General features: G+C 46.8%; 1 long non-coding RNA gene across 1 annotated transcript; it reads left to right on the forward strand.

Annotated features, from left to right (window-relative positions):
- The first annotated feature begins 1239 nt into the window (after positions 1-1239).
- LOC110130004 (uncharacterized) lies at positions 1240-12416 on the forward strand. The gene is made up of 3 exons (XR_011487136.1): positions 1240-1437; positions 9514-9610; positions 12292-12416. It is a non-coding gene; the product is annotated as an uncharacterized lncRNA (long non-coding RNA).
- Positions 12417-14452: the final 2036 nt, after the last annotated feature.

Consider the following 14452-nt stretch of genomic DNA (forward strand, 5'->3'; position numbering starts at 1 on the left):
CGCACCCTCCTCTGACACATGAGATGACATTGTGAAAATAAGTGGAAAGATATCCCTTGGCCTGGAAAAAGTAGGGTCATGTAGACCCAGGCAGTTTTGCAGAAGTCTCCCATGTGGGTCTCCCATAAGCATCCTAAACTCACTGTCTAGAACAGACCTCCTCATCTTTATCCTCCACTTCCTAAGCTGCTCTATTTTTTTTTAAGTCTTTATTGAGTTTGTTGCAATATTGGTTCTGTTTTATATTTAGTGTTTTGGCTGCATGTGGGATCAAACCCTCACTCCCTGCACTGAAAGGCCAAGTCTTAACCACTGGACCGCCAAGGAAGTCAAGCTGCTTCTCTGTCTCCATCTCTCCAGATCCCAAGTCAGAAATCTGAAGGTCATCTGCAGATGAGGCTTGCTCCCTTCTATCCCAAGACCAGCAGCCACCAAAGAGCCACCCTCCCTTCCTCCCAATACCCCTCCTGTCACCGTCTTACACCTATGCAATTGCAGTAGCTGCTTCCAGTGACTCACAACTCTATGCATTCAACCACTATGCTGTTATGTTTATGTTTCAAAATACACATTTACTTTGTCTCTCTCAGCTTCTAAAATCTCCAGTGCTTCCCCATTCATAGTAGACCAAAGTCCAGTTTCTTAGCCAGACCTGTTCTCCATTGATCTTTGTTGGTCTCTCCAGCTTCATCCCTTAGCATCCTTTGCTTGCCATGCCACTTGTCCTAGCCTCACAGATGAACTTCACTCTGTGCATTCGCCTCTTTTGTATTTTTATGTTGTTATGCACTTCTACCTTCTCATACCCCAGAATTCCCATCCTCTCCAAAATGTCACAAATCAGGCATTAAATACTATCCTGTAGCCCTAGAGTTTTTAAACACTGTATTTAAAGGTACTTCACTCAGTTCTAGTTTGGAACTTAGCTCTGGGAAAATTTGTGCCGATGGTATATTAAAGCATCTGATATTTAAGTTCCCTCTTAGTCAGTTAAAAGAGAACTTATACATCAGATGCTTTCTGTCTAGAAGCGTCCCTGGTACATCCAGAAAAGAAATGTGCTGGCATTGGGGTTATGGATCAGCTCTCTAACACTAAACGCGAGGCTTCCAATCTGGTAGGATAATGATGCGGCCAGTGTGAGTGCTATGTGACTAAACTGTTCTTCCAGAGTTCCTCTGGTGTCACAGAGGGCTCCTCCTAGCAACAAAAGAACCTGTCATTGTGACCAGTCATGAATCCAGCACTGTAACGGAGTGGCCTTCCCCCACATCCTCTGCTTTAGCTCCCCTCTGAAGTACCTAGATAACAGTATTTGATGCACATTTCCTGAGTTGTGTGGCAGATATGAAAACCCCCCACTGCGTGGAAGATGTTGACTACTTGACTATCATGAGCACACAGCCCCAGGCTTCCTGGAGCCTAAGGACGGATAAGGTTAACCTTGTGACCCCACCATGTTCCTTCATCATCAGCCCGTCAGACACTTGTGCTCAAACTGATTCTGAGACCGCTCTCCTTCACTTGGCCTTTAAATATGCTTTGCTGAAACCCTATGGGGAGCTCAGGGATTTTTAGAGCATGAGCCACCAGTCTTGCAGTGCCCTGCAGTAAACCTTTCTCTGCTCCAAACTGACGTTTCAGTTTGTTTGGCCTCACTGTGCGTTAGTCACATGAACTTGCGCTAACAGCATGATCAGCAGCTGGTTCTTGGTCTCCTACAACTTCAAAGCCTGGCGAGCTTGGAATGAAGGATGAGGCCTCCAGGGTACAGGAAATGGAAGGGTGAAAAATCACGTGGACGTTCTCCTTGACTTTCTGCTGATGGGTGATAGCAGCTCTCCTCAACCTTGGAAATGGCCTCAAGTGCAAACACCCAGGACCGGTCCATATCGGTCCTCTCTGGACCTCTCTGGTCCACCCCAACTCTATCCCCGATCTTATCTGCTACCCACTCGGGGCTTATTGGAATCCTCTTGCCTCTCTTGCTCCCCTAAGAATAGGGAACTAGGACACGGTGCTTCACACGTTATCGATGGGACTTTCATCCCCATCTGTTTGCACACCAGAGTTAGGTAGCCTAGTGGCATTTCTAGAAGCACAAAGGTATTTTCTTTAACAGAGCAATGCAAAAAGACATAATTCTTCTCAGACATCAGCAAAGCAAAAAACTTGGGTAAATGAATTGAAATCTTTTTCTTAAAACTAAGAGGAAAACAGCTGTTTTTGCTTAAAATATGCTGTTACTAACCTCTCTAATATAAAAGTCCTTTTGTGATTTAGAAGTAGTGACGTGTGATGGACAGAGAATGACATAGAAATATTTCTCTTAATCAGCTGATCTCTTTGTTATAAAATGCTCCTTTTTGATGCTAACTCACCTATACCCCAGGACTGTTAGGAAAAATACCGCTGGTTGGAATTTCTACAGTGCTTTGAATTGTTAGTAAGAAAGAACTGTGAGAGGCATGTCTTGGTTTTAGAAACTTGAAATATTGAAACCTCAGCTTATTAAACGAATGGATGGATTTAGACATGATAAAGAGATTCCCTGGTGGCTCAGACGGTAAAGCGTTTGCCTGCAATGTGGGAGACCCGGGTTTGATCCCTGGGTTGGGAAGATCTCCTGGAGAAGGAAATGACAACCCACTCCAATATTCCTGCCTGGAGAATCCCACAGATGGAGGAACCTGGTAGACTACAGTCCATGGGGTCGCAAAGAGTTGGACACGACTGAATGACTTCACTTTCACTTCACTTTCAGACATGGTAAAATAATCTATAACATTGAAAAGATGAATGTCACGATGCATTTAAAATGTGGTTACATTTACTGAGGTTTAACTTAGCATTTTCAGAGAAGGCAATGGCAACCCACTCTAGTACTCTTGACTTGAAAATCCCATGGATGGAGGAGTCTGGTAGGCTGCAGTCCATGGGGTCGCTAAGAGTCAGACATGACTGAGCTACTTCTCCTTCACTTTTCACTTTCATGCGTTGGAGAAGGAAATGACCACCCACTGCAGTGTTCTTGCCTGGAGGATCCCAGGGACAGGGTAGCCTGGTGGGCTGCCATCTATGGGGTGGCACAGAGTCGGACACGACTGAAGCGACTTAGCAGCAGCAGCAACTTAGCATTTTAAGTGAACCTTCTGTGGTATAAAGCAGTTATAGGACTTCTCAATATTGTATTGATTAGGATTCGGTTTGTGTTTAAGCAAGGTAGAAGTTTGTTTCTCTTTCATGTAAAAGTTTTGGTGGGTGGTCTGAAGTTGATGTCACCTCACTAGTATCAGAGATCCAGATTTATTCATTCATTTCACCCGTCAGTCAGTTAGTCAGCAAAATTTGTTTAGCACCAATTAGGTACTGGCATTATAGAAATAGAGGAAGGGAAAAAAAGGACAAACAAAAATCTCTGCCATTGTGGACTTTACATTTTGTTCTTCTCTTGGGCCTGGCCTTGACCTTATTGCCTGACATGACAATATCTTTGCATTCTAGGCAGCAGTCTAGAGGAAGGAATGAAGAAGGTGGCAAAGAATGCATCAGTGTCATCCCTTAAGAAAGGATCTTGGAAGCCACATGGCTCTTTTCCCTACATTTCATGCAATGATTAGTCACATGGTCCCACCTAACTGCAAGAGAAGCTGGGAAATGTAGTCTTAATTTCAGCTGACCACCATGTGTCCAGGTGAAAGTCTATTATTAAGGAAGAAGGGAAGATAAATAATGGTGGGGGCAGGGGACTACAAGTATCTCTCACAAATAAGACTTCTAATTAAAAAATTCATTTTATTTAATTTGATGTGTTCAAAATACTATTTTTCCAGCATGCAACAAATATAAAAATTATTATTTCACATTCTTTTGTTTTGTTGCCAAATCTTTGAAATCTAGTGTCTATCTTACATCATTTACATTCTCCCCTTCACTCACCTACATCTCAGTTCAGATCAGAACATTGCAAGTGTTCAGTAGCCACATTGGATAATGCATTCCTGGATCCTGGCAACTTGAAGTGTCGACCATGGTTCAGCAGAATCCACAACACTGGGAAGCTTGTTAGAAATGCAGGCTCTCAGGCCCCACCCCAGACCTGCTAAATTAATCTAAGATCCCCATCTGACTGGTGTGCATATCAAAGTATGATAGGCACTGTTCTATAATGCTTCCATAAGAACTTACCGTCAGTTTCCATGAGAACCTAATAAGTCTAGAGAAAAGAGAAACCACTCCCAGTGAACTCTCTGGAATCAAATGTGAGAACTGGTCAGGCACCATCTCTTCTCTTCCTGATCCCATTAGATGTTAATTAGACCTGCTAAGAAGGGACAATTTTATAGATGTTACATTTAAATTAACAAATTAATTTTATTAATTGACCAAGGGAGAGACGTTAAACAGCAAACATAGTATTGTTGGGTTATGAGTGGATTTAATTTTCAAGGGTGTCCTCCAATGCCATGAGCACAGCTTTAAAATACATTAGATTTCTCTCAAGCTTGTTGCCTGATTTTTTTCCCACAGCTTTGTTGAGATACAATTCACAGGCTATACAAGTCATCGATTTCAACTGCATATTTTTTTTGTATATTCAGAGCTGTGCAACCATCACCAAAGTCAATTTCAGAACATTTTCATCATCTTTAAAAGGAATCCTATACCTCTTGGCCATTACTCCCCATTTCCTGCTAGCCCTAGGCAATCAGTAGTTCACTTTATGTCATTATAGATCTGCCTATCAGAACATTTCATATAAAGAAGCATACCATCTATAGTCTTTGGTGACTAGGATTTTTCACTTAACAGTGTTTTCAAGGTTCATCTATATTATAGATGTGCGTGCGTGCTTGCCAAGTCTCTTCAGTTGTGTCTGACTCTTTGAGACCCTATGGACTGTAGCCCACCAGGCTCCTCTGTCCATTGAATTCTCCAGGCAAGAATATTGGAGTGGGTTGCTATGTCCTTCTCCAGGGGATCTTCCCGACTCAGGGACTGAACCCTCATCTCTTACGTCTCTTGCATTGACAGGCAGGTTCTTTACCTCTAAGCCACCAGGGAAGCCCTATATTGTAGATGTATCGGTACTTTATTCCTTTTTGTGACTGAATAATAGTCCATGGTATGGATATATCACATTTTCTTTATCCATTCACAAATGTGTAAAGTGTTAATACAAAAGCCAGCAAAAAGTGGGAAAACAGTAAGTAAATCTCAAGGAAATAACAGCTCCTACAGGGTTCAGAGTCATAGAGAATCAGAATGAAAAAGAACCTTAAAAAACCACTCAGTCCTCTCTTTTCCATGTGGAAAACCTGAGACCCAGGGTAGGAAAGCCATTTGCCCAGGGTCCTTCAATATCAGGGTTTGAGCTGGAATGGGGCCCAGATTGTCCTGACTCCAAGTCCCTGCCACCACCTGCATCCAGGGTCTCAGGGCTCCTCTCCCAGGTGGGAAAAGTAGTCCCTAGTAACAGCAGGAAAAAGCACAGGTCTTCTATCTCAGTCTTGGTCTCTATTTTAGAGAACTGCTCTGCGTTCAGAGCCCCAAGGTGGGTTTGAATATACTTCTGGAGAACTGCTTAGCAGCACTGGTACTAGGAAGTTTGTCTGATATTCTAGAACTCTCTCCACTGCACCTTCAGCCACTTCTCTCAATCATCAGAAAGAATGTATGAAAAATGCAGGAACCAAGCATCACAGCTGGAACAGAGCTCACACCATCCGCTCAGGCATGAGCCTGTGATGTGAGGGGTGGAAGTCGGTTCCCTTTCAGCCTCCATCAAGGAGACAGGGCCGTGGCTTTCACCTATTTGGGGATTCTTCTAAATTAGGAAGACTGCATGCTGGGTAGTCAAAAACAACAGTGTCCACAACAGTTATAAATCTAGTGTTCTCAAATGAGAAATAAATGGGAAACTGTCTTCCAGCAAACAGTGCCAGGGTTGGGGACTGACGTGGAGGCAGCAGGAAGGTATTTGAAACAAGCCTGAGTATCCTTCTAGGGGCACGTGTTCCCTTCTGACTGTCTCTCAGAGAGACAAAGGCAAGTTGAGTGGCCGACCAGGGTCCAACGGTGATGAACCCACAAAGGGCCTCAAAGACCCTGGGTCATGTGAGGAACAGCAGAGGTAACACAGGCCGTTTAATCCTGAGAAGAGTCAGGCTCTGGAGAACTGGGAGAGTGTATCCTGTCTTTAAATATTGGAGGAGCTGCCAAGGACTCAACGTGGTCGGGGCAGGGGGTGGGCAGGACTAGAATTGAGATGTGGGAGAGTACAAGGAGGCAGGTTGCAGTTTGATGTGAAGATGTTTCTAGCAGCCAGAAGTGACCACCAAGTAACAAGAGTGATTCCAAAGGTGGGGACCTCTCCTCCCCTGGAAGTCTTCAAGCTGGGACATAGGAGGTCAGTGGATTAGCCTCTAAGATTGTGCTGTCCAATGCAGCAGCCACCAGCCACATGTGGCTTTTGAGTACATATAAAAATGATGGGCTTTTGAGCACATGTAGAAATGATGGGCTTTATATAGAAATGGGCATGTATAGAAATGATGGGCTTTATATAGAAATGAGCACATATAGAAAATGATGGCCTTTTGAGCACATATAGAAATGATGACCTTTTGGATATATTGGCCAAGGCCAGAAGGTTGCCCCCTGCAGGCACAGGTTCTTCTTCCAAACTTACCCCATTAGATGAATCCTCCTCCTCAGGGGAGAAGGGAGGCAGGGGTGTGTTTCTCCTAGTGCTACCAGAGTCAGGAGGGGTGGGAGGATGAAGGTTAGGTGCGCCCAGGCTTATAAATCCAGTGTAAGCCAGTGTCTAGCATTGTGTGATGGAGAGAGACTGGGATTATGGATTAGATGCCTGGTGGACCAACCTGTGTAAGCTGTGTCTTCCCATCGGTGCTAGCAATGCCCACATGGGCAAGAACCACGACTGTGCACGTAAGGGCACTTGGCCTTGCTGAGTGCAAGCTCAGGCCTCAATGCAGAGTCACTGCTGTTTGAGTCTCGACCCCACACTTGGTGTCTCACCTATGACATCCAGCACTGGTTTTTGGGGCTGGGCTTTTGCCTGTATCTTAGTTGCCGGTCTTGTGTCTGAATTCTAGAACTGTTTGATTTCAGAGCCGTTAGAGCTCCCAGATACCATCTGAGTGTGCTCAGATTAGGTAACTGGTCTGTAAGAGGGGAAGTGAGGTGGCAGCGAGGAAGAGGGCTGCAATGGGGGGTTGTCTGTGACACGTGTGACTTCTCCACCCCGCCCCCACCCTGTCACCACTGCTTCCTAGACCTAGTAATTCAGGAAGGCAGTCTGTCTGACCAAAAGGCAGGAAGTCCGGCCCACTCCCATCCTGGTGGCAGCTGGTTCTATTCTCAGGCCATCAGGGACCACACGCCCTCCGGGCCTGTGATACAAGCCCGGACTGTTCACTTTGGTTTTAGGATCTGCTGCATTTGGTCTGTTAGTTGTTTTTCTTGCATTTTATATCTCTGTGACAACTTCAGGTCATCTCAGGTTCTCATGGAGATCTTCCAGACCCAGCATCTGGGAAGAGACAAGGAGATACTTTTGGGATTTTTGTTATCATACTTTTCCCATTTACTTTATAGTTCATTGCATACGTGCTAAGTCGCTTCTGTCATATCTGACTGTGCGGCGCTGTGGACTGTAACCTGCCAGGCTCCTCTGTCCATGGGATTCTCCAGGCAAGAATACTGGAGTGGGTTGCCATGCTCTCCTCCAGGGAATCTTCCTGATCTAGGGATTGAACCCTCATCTCTTACATCTCCTGCATTTGCAGGCAGGCTCTTTACTACCAGGACCACCTGGGAAGTCCCTTATTGTTCATTAAATGCAACATATTAAGTTTAATATTTAATGCAAATCTATCTCAAACTCCAAGTATGTGATAATAAAAGAACTTTTTTTTTTTCTGGAAATGCCTTTAAAAACAAATCATCTGTGATGTAGTCAATGGAGTACATATTACAAAATCAGTTTTATCATAAATATATTTGAGCCCAAGTTTCACTAGCCATGAACCAGAAGTGTGATATGCTTATTACTAGATTGCCTCTGCATATTGCATTTATCTCTTATCCTTTCTGTATATGCAAAATACATTATAATCACTGATTCTAAGATAAATCTATTCCTTGGAGAGTAATCAACATGCCAAGAGGATGGTTTTTTATATGAAGAGGAATATAGGCAAAAGAGGCTGAGTATGCTCACAGTTCATGTTCACAGCACAGATGAGGAACCTCTTCAGAGCTGGAGCTAGACTCCCGGGTTCTTTTCTTAGCTTTGCTGCCATAGGGCTGGCGAGCTCCAGCAAGGCAGCTCCCTCTCGGCCACCTCTTCTCCAGCCTCAGGGACAGCTGAGTTGAGTGAGACATGTCACTAAGGATAGCCTGGGATTACGGGAAGGGTGTTGACCCTATCGCAATGTGCCATGGTGAGTTGTTCTGGGGGGCTTAGCCTCCCAGTATCAGCATGGGTTACACCTATCATGTGCCAGGAGTGCGCTATTAAAAGCCCTCCTGCAGCTGACTGTCCATAACCTCTGTCCTATCATGCAGATGGGTGAAATCTCTCCCAAGATGTGAGCTTCTGACAATTTTTAGCCAAAAAAAAAAAAAAAAGAAGAAGAAGAAAAAACAAACAAACTAGTCACTCCAGATTGGCCTTGCACCCTGTCTTATTTGCTGATGAAGCAACCTTTCTTGAGCACAAACTTTTGAAACCTACCTCTTCACAGGAGACTCATCTTAAGGGGATAAGCTTTAGCATTGAAAATTCACTCTTTGCATCTTTGCTTGGCGGTTTGTTCTCATTTATTTATTCCAGGCCCTAAACTTCAGCCTGATTTGTGCTGTCTGAATATTTGCGTTAAGCAGTTAGCCTGGACTTCATCAGAATGGCAGCCTTTTAGGGAACCCAGTTGTAGGGCTAGTGTCTGGGGTTTCAAAGAGCATGCACTTCAAGGCTCTGACCTGTGCTCCAGAAGGGTAAAGGTTGACACTAAAAGCTGCCATCTTTATGGGGGATATTAAGCAAATGGGGTTTTTTCCTAAAGCAGCTGAAAGGGGCCAGCAGCAATTGAGAGAAAACTCCGTAAGAGACCACCTAGTGTCTCTTACTTCTCTTGAGTGTCTTCATGCTCCAGGAGAGTATTTCTGGAACACATACTATCAACTCTGTACTGAGGGCTGAGGAGAGGGCAGATCTAACACGAGTATTACTGCTAAGAGTGCTAGTGGCTCCTTCCCAGCTTCCTCTTGTGGGTTTGGACACCCAAGTCTGACCTGTCTGCCAGCAGAAGGGGACTGGCCTTTGTGTGGCTACAGTTCCAGTACCTGAAGCACCTGGACCAAACTGAGGATTTTGCCTTTAGTCCCCCAGGTCCTCCCTAGCACTAGAACTCTGTCCAAAACCCCACTCTTAGCCCAGGCAGCTGGTGAATCTCTTGCCACATTCTCGAATGTTCTCTGTGTCTTCAGCTGGGATTCCGTTCTGGTCTGGATGGTCAGCAGCTCTCACTGCACAGCCCACCTTGGATGCTGGCTACTGCCAGTGTCCCGCTGGCCCTGCAAACAGGTAAGAGTGGTGCAGACTCCTCATTTCCCAGCCCCCTCAACCTGCTTCCATTTCTGTGACCCTCTCCATCAGGGAAGGGCTCCTCCTCCACTCAGCACCCAGCTAGGAACCTGACAATCAGCTTAGATCATTCCCTCCTCTGCCCATCATCCAATTAAAGCTACTTGTTTCACTCTTAAAAATACTGGTTTCTCTCCATTTCCACTGTTACAACCTTAGTTCAACCACCTGTAGCTGTCTTGCTCACCACTGCAGTCTCAGCTTCCAGCAAAGGACCTGCCAAGTGGTTGCTCATAATATTTGTTGAATCGATGAGTGAGAGTGAGTGAACCAGTGTGGCCCATCCATGGTAATCTGTCTAGTCTCATCTCTCCCGTCACTCCTGACACCAGTCCTGAACTCCTTTCGGCTCCCTGTCCATCCACCTCTTTTGGGAGACTTCTCTTGTCCTCCTGTGTGCATGAGATGGCTCCTCCGTGCCTCAGAGCACCACACACACAGCCCGTTTCTATAGAGCACATGTCCCACGGCACTGGCGTGTGTGTGTCAGTTGTTCTCACTTGACAGTTCCACGAAGCAGCATCTGTGTCTCACTAGTCTTTGCATTCCCAGCACTCAGCACACAGGAGGGGATCCTCATGCATTTGATGACGAACTAAAGATCTAGAAATGCCTGCTTCCCCGCCTGACCCCTGGCCACCTTCATGTTTTCCCCCATTCCTCCCACCATCCTCCGAGGTTTGGGCACTGGTCTGATGTGCAGTGTGGTCCGAGAGTCTCCGGACAGTGCCACCGGCAGTCTATATCTGGGCACTGGCAACACCTATCCTGTTCTTGTCGTGTATTAGGGTGTCCTAACCTGCACAGTGAGGTGTGCCTTACTGCTTCTAACCTCCCAGAGTCTATGCAGAGCTCATGCCCTGTTCTGGCATTTTCTGACCGGGTCTCCTGTAGTATTTTGTGTTAGGCTGATCCCTCTACTGGGCCATGAACCCCCAAGCAAGGTGACGTCTAATTCATGTCTGACCGCTCTTTCTCATACCCCCAGCACCCAGAACTAGGGCCTGTTGTTGCTTAGGATATTCCCAGGTAAGGGCAGATGGTGCCCTTGGATAGATCAGAGGCTGAGGGACTCAGGGAGGAGTGGGGTTCTGGGAGTTTGGATGACTGGAGGGAAGCCCCAGAGGTGAGAAGGGAGAGGAGCAAAGGGGAGCTATTTCTCCCCAGGAGTGTGGGTGGAGGATGAGATGGTGTGGCAGGGTCAGCAGGGGAACAAGGCATGTATGGAGGAAGGGAGATGGCAAAGCAGATCGTCGGTCTCAGCGCCTGTTATACATGCCCAAGCCCCCTCCCCTTCCCCAGGGCAGCCTACTGATGGGCCTGTACCCACAGAGCTGTGCCCGTGGGGGCTGTCCGCATGCGTCTCTTCTCGGCCACAGTGGCTCTTGCTCTCCCCATGTGATGTAAGAGGCTTCACATCCTTTATTGTGCTGAAAATCCAGTCAGAGAAATGCTTTCTGTCTCCTCTACAAAGGATGTGAAGCAAAGGTTAGTTGTCTTCACCACTGCCATCCCCTCGCCATTTCTCACATCTCTGTCCCCGAGTGTTCACCTTTATTATCTCATTTTGATCATCACACCTGCCATTATTTACACTTCCTGGTTAAAGACACAGAAGTTCAGAGAGGCTGAAGGGCTAAACCCCAGCCCCAGGTCACACGGCGAGCCTTGCTGTGTGGTGGTGGTGTGGACTGAGAAACATGCTCTGGAATTCCTCTTAGAAAGTGTGGGCTGGGGCGCAGCCCAAATCTCCTTGTGTACACATGGAGTGTGCCCATCTTGGTTTCCTCCACGTGCACCTGTGTCTGTTCACACCTCTGCACGTCTGGGGGTATGTGTCCGGTTCAGGACAAGCCTTTGCAGGTGTGGATGTGTGGAACCACACGGGGGGGCAGCCTTGGAGTCGCTGGCGCGTGTGAAGGTGGCCTGGGCTCCTACACGCGTGTGCACACAGGCACTCTTCCCCTGCTCAGATGTCTTGGCTGAGGCTTTGACAACTGAAACCCAGCTGCGTTCTGGCCGGGAAACATCCGCAGTGGAAACCTAGGAGGAGCTGACAGTCCCTAAAGAGGGGTTCCGCACGCTGCCAGCAAGCACTCCTGGCCCGCTGCCTAATTCCCTGCAAATGCTCTTTAAATCTGTTTCTAATTTGGACTCTGCCATCCCCTGCCCCCACCCAGCCCTCCCTGCTCTCCGGGCTTGCCTCAAACTTGCAGTCAAATTATGCTGAATAATGGCTGCAGAATGGGGAGAGTGCTAAAGGTCACCAGTGGGCTGTTGCAGGGTGTAATAATGTCACATTTTAATTTACGCAGAGAACGGTGAGGGGATCAAAACCAATAAATTTTGGCTGCACTCGCAACCTCAGCCAACGGTTAACTCCTGCGGGTCATGCCACTTCCAGGGAAGAAATTACTAACTGTCACACCCCACGATCCACTGTGCTGGAGAAAACCTAAGTGCGTTTGTACAGATGCAAAACACGGCATTTTCCTCTGCGAGGGGACGTGGACTTGGAGACTTGCAGCGTCAGCAAGAATCTCTCTGGTTGTCTCAGCATCACCCAGATGTTCTGGGTATTCAGATTCTAAAACAAAATATGTCTCCCATATATTTTGCAGTTCTGTGAAGTATTCAACATCGGGATGACCCAGATCCATGGGAAAGTGTATACAAAGTGGAGTGAGAAGAGTCAAGAGCAGAGTTGTATGTACACATTGATGGCAGCTCTGAAAGCTTATTTACAGGCAAGAACGGTGGGGAGGGGTTACTGGGCGACATCTGTTGGAACTGGATTTGTGTGGAGGGGCTGGATGTGATATGTGATGCAGTTGTTTTAATAACTAATATGGACTTTAAGCAGGAATTCTTGGAAGGCAGAGGGCTTGCTTTACTGACCCATTATGGTCCCTTGAGACCAATGCAGTCCAGAGAGCAGGAGGTCTAGAGATTGTTCTCACTTGTGCTACATGGCCAGGTAGATGCGGAAATCATGGACAGGAGGAAGCCATGGGTTGTTGGTCTCTGGAGGCCTTTGCTAAAGAGGCTGTGGTCTTGGTGATCTGGTGAGAGCCCCTCCCCTTCCCCCCAGCATCCTGAGAGTCTACAGTTGGCGTGTGCTCCAGGGGCCTGGCGTGCTGCCCATCCCTCAGCTGGCTCTGCAACCGCAGGAAGGTGGGATCTACAGTCCTGGGGGCCACCGCTGGGAAGCTGTGAGGCTGTCAAGACTCTGGAGCACACACTGCTCCATCTGGCTGGAAAGGAAGTGGGAGGGGGTGAAGCTGCTCTGGGTTGAACGACACCCTGAAATGTTGTGTTCCCCATTCCCGCCACACACCAGACAAGCGGCCACCAGGATGCCTTGGGAAGAAAGAAGAGGATGGGCCCACATGTCTGCACTGCCCTGGGCTTGTCTCTGATTTCATCTCTCAAGGCACTTCCTTGTCATATCCTTCTCCTTTTTAAATGGTTGCCATTTATTTAGTTATCTGTGATGCTTAAGACTTTGCATATGTCAAAAGCCTCATTTAATCCTCAGAACACACCTGCAAGGTAAGTGGCAGAGATGGCTAACCTTCAGCCGAAATCCCTACTTCCGTTTCTTTAGGGTTGAGGCCTTGATGGGAAGTAGCTGCTCATTCAGGGACCACAGTTTCCAGCTTTACTGCTAGTTGCACCCAGAGAACTGGGTTCTGACCAGGCGGTGGTGAGCAGAAGTGAGTTGCTCCACTACAGAGCCTGACCCATGAAAACCTCCCAGGAAGCCCTCTCTAAACTCCATCCCCTTCTGCCTGCATGGAACAGGGGCTAGCCCCAGGATGACCTTGGAAACCACAGATTTAAAATGACAGAACATCTGTCAGCCTGTGTGAAAAAAAGATTGCTCAGTCCCTATGTTCCCCACCCAGTCCTCAGCAAGATGTAAACTTATACCCTATTGTTTCCAAGCCCTTAGACTATTGGGAGTCTGTTTATTATAGCAGTAGAACCCTCCCTAAGTATAATAATTAATTAGGAATTCCCATTTCCATTTTACAGATGAGAAAACTGAGACTCAGAGAGGAAAATAAATTGCCTAAGGCCACATATTCAGTACTAGCAGGGTCACCATGCCAGGCTAGCTCTCTCTGGTTCCACGGTCTAGTCTTATGAGTTTCTCCAGGTCTGTTCCACAGAACACTATTAGCACAACAAAGACACCCCAAAGCATCTGTGCTCGAATAAGTTTGGGAAATGCCAACTTAAAGAGAGCAGGCTTCTTCTTGCAGCTCTTTTAAGGATGTTTATATGCTAATGACCTCTGAGGTTCACCACTGTGAGGGCTGGCAGGCAGGGAGCAGGAGTTTCCCAATCTTTGGGACCACAGAAGCCTTTTCTCTACAGAGCTTTGTTGAGAGGAGCACACTGTGGGCATACTTTGGGAAAGGTTGAATTTCAGTATGCTCCCCTTTATGGGCTGGATTGTGTCTCCCTACCGACCCCTCAAAAAGAGACACTGTAGGTTTAACACTCCTTACCTCCGCATATGACCTTATTTGGAAATAGAGTCTTTGCAGATTTAAGCAAGCTAAGATGAGGTCTTTAGGTGGACTCCAATTCAATATAACTGGTGTCCTTGTAAAAAGGGAAATTTGGACACAGACAGGAACAGAAGGAAGAGGGTAGGACGTCACTGAGATGTGCCAGGAGAATGCCGTGGAAGGGCAGAGGATGGGAGAGATCCATCTCCAAATGAAGGAGAACCTAGCATCACCAGCAAACACCAGGAGCTAGCGGAGGTTG

The sequence above is a fragment of the Odocoileus virginianus genome, chromosome 4 (assembly GCF_023699985.2).
Source record: "Odocoileus virginianus isolate 20LAN1187 ecotype Illinois chromosome 4, Ovbor_1.2, whole genome shotgun sequence".
NCBI lineage: Eukaryota > Metazoa > Chordata > Mammalia > Artiodactyla > Cervidae > Odocoileus > Odocoileus virginianus.